General features: G+C 49.6%; 1 long non-coding RNA gene across 1 annotated transcript; it reads right to left on the bottom strand.

Annotated features, from left to right (window-relative positions):
- Positions 1-1,479: 1,479 nt before the first annotated feature.
- LOC308468157 lies at positions 1,480-2,196 on the bottom strand. The gene is made up of 2 exons (XR_013981500.1): positions 2,130-2,196; positions 1,480-1,604 (listed from the first exon to the last, which is right to left on the bottom strand). It is a non-coding gene; the product is annotated as an uncharacterized lncRNA (long non-coding RNA).
- Positions 2,197-2,780: the final 584 nt, after the last annotated feature.

The raw sequence follows: 2,780 nt of genomic DNA, 5'->3' as shown, positions 1-2,780 counted from the left end.
GTTAGCTTTCGGATGATCTCTTCTAGTGCTTTGCAATGGCCAAGGAGCTGAGAACTGTGGCTGGCAACCAAGCCAAGAGGCTGAAGAGCAGCTGCAGCAACAGAGAGGAGGCAGCAGAAGAAGTTGGAAAGCAGGAGGAAAAGGGGCATGAAATGAAACGGTTCAAGACCAGTGGGGAGGCGGTGGAGGACGGGGTGAAGAGGTTCCCCAAAAGGAAGGTTGTGCTGCTGATGGCATATTCAGGGAAAGGCTATCATGGGATGCACATAATAGGCAGAATATGTGGTCCTGGTCTAATGATAGGTGAGAACAGTGAACAGACCTTCCGTAGTTCTACACTTGAGGGCTTCAGCAGCAAAATGGATTTTGAAAATGTGTATTTTCAGTTGTGTTTCAGGTGTTTCTAAATTGATTGTGGACATTTCCTCCCACTTCTGGTGAGCCAGGGCAGCTCAGCAACGCAACTGGTTGTCTCCAAAGTCTGTTTTGGGGGCCTAATCCGGCCAGTCAGTTGGTTGAATCCAGCCCCTGTGGCAGTTTATTTCATGGGGTAAAATCCTAAAAAAACCTCAGCTTCAACCCTGAAAAAAACTCCACAACTTCAATCCTAAAAAAAGTCAACAACTTTGGTTTTCGCTTGGTCGGCCCTCAAGGCCCTTCACTTCATCAAATCTGGCCCTCTTTGAAAAATGTTTGGGATTCTCTGAAAGGCTCTCAGCTTCCCCTCAATCCATTAATGTGGCTCGTTTCCCTCCCATTCTGCATCCTGCAGCAGACAGCTCTGGTGGGTTCGAGGATCTCTCTCTGAGTTCTGTTTCTTTTTCCTGTGACCGGATCTAGCCTCACCAATGCCTCTCTGGATAAGAGCATTAAAAGCAAGGAGATCCATTCTGATCCAACCAGATGGGCGGGGTATAAATAATAAAATTATTATTACTATTACTATTCCTGCTGGAAGAGTTCATCACAGCTGGGATAACCGCAGAGGCCTCCTTGGTATCGGGAGCCTGAACAAGAACGGACAAAGCCTACCTGAACTGTGCTCATACCACAGCCTCTGTGTCACAAACATGGTATGCTCTACCAAGGCAAAACACTCGGTGTCTTGGAGACATCTTAGATCTCAGGTCACTGGCACCAGCTGGACTGGATTGTCACCAGGCGATTGCACTGAACTGTGTTAATGCCACACGGAGCTACCACAGCACTGACTGTGACATGGTCACACCCTGAAGGCGAGCAAAGAGGACCTCTAGCCAATCTAAGGTTCTGCACTTTGGCAGGAAGAACCAGCTGCTCCAATATAAGATGAGGGACACCTGGTTTGCTGGTAGGGAAAAGGATCTAGGGATCTTAGTGGACCGCAAGCTTAACATGAGTCAACCTGAGAGTGATGCAGCAGCAAAAAATGCTAATGCTATTTTAGGCTGCAACAACAAGTGTCCAGATCAATGGAAGACAACAACACAATGAAATTCAAAAACAGTAACAATTTATTGTGCATTTATTCAAAATCCATTTAAAAATATTTATTTTTATTCCATTCTCTTCCAGTTCTTTTTCTTCTTGACACGTGGAGTTACACAGGGAGTAGATCATATATCCTAAGGAATTGAAAAACCCAAGATTCCGTGAGATCTTTTGAGGCAAAATAGTTAACAACTTTCGGATCTCTCTTTGTCCCCTGCCCTGCCCTGTCTTTTGCAAAACAAAGGTGTCAACCCTGTGCCCTGTGCTCCCTGAGGTAGTCCAAAGGAAAGAAGAGCAAGGCATAAGGCATCAGCTTGGCTGCAAGAGTTGCCAGAAGGAGGCCTACAAAATGCCACCCAACCATCTTAGGGACTCCACTCTGCATCTGTGTAGGGCTCCATCTGCCTGAGCCTGTCTTCTGACACAGGGGAAAGTCCCTCACTCACCGAGGGTTTGAGCCCCATTAGCTCCCCTCCCCTGGTTCCCCGGCCTCTTCTCCCCGACTGCTCCTCCTTGTCCACCCTCCACTCCCTGGGCTCCAAGACGTCTTCCCTTCCTGGTTCTCCAGCTGCTTCCTCCCACCATTCCTCTGTGCCCAACCAGTCCATGACACTGTTTCACCCCTTGGCCTCTGTCCCCACAAGGCAGATTCCCCCTACCTGATCTGGTCCCACAGCCACTGCTTCCTTTCTGCCGCCATGAAAAGATGGAGAAGGAGGTCTTGCCCCCCATGCCTATTCCTGCCCTCCTCTGTCCAAAAAAGGAGGGCCGTTTGCTCACCTGGTGCCACGGGCTGCTCTTGGTCTTGCTGGGGGGCCACCCTGTGGCAGCGCTTGAACAGGCGCCTTAGGCACCTGATCCTAGAAGAGATGAGCGGAAAGAGCGACTCAGACGCCGGCACCCCCAATTCTTGCGGGGCGTTTGTGTGTGAGGAGGGGCATCTGGAGAAAACAGTGAACCATTGCCGAATTGGCAGAACAGAAATACATATGTGGAGCCTAATCGATCCTTGCCGGCCCATCATGACCAATTCCTTCCATCTCTCTGCAGTTCAGAGCCTGAAAGAGGCAGCCCAGAGCATGAAGGGCTGGCAGAGAGAGAAAGGAGGTCCCAAGTGCTCTGGGTTCAAGAGCTACGGCCATGCCAGGACCCAGAGAGCCTGGTCCCCTCATTCATGCAGTCAAGCAGTGTATAAATTTCATGAAGCAAATGAAGTTTGGGTCATTCTTAACATTGTTACCGGATTTTTTGGAAAGGGTGGGGTGGGGTTTCCCCCTCCAACAGGCACCATACCCCTCTCCAACTGTACC

The sequence above is a fragment of the Podarcis pityusensis genome (assembly GCF_964106645.2).
Source record: "Podarcis pityusensis genome assembly, chromosome: Z".
Taxonomy (NCBI): domain Eukaryota; kingdom Metazoa; phylum Chordata; class Lepidosauria; order Squamata; family Lacertidae; genus Podarcis; species Podarcis pityusensis.
This window is presented reverse-complemented; position numbering and strand designations above follow the sequence as displayed.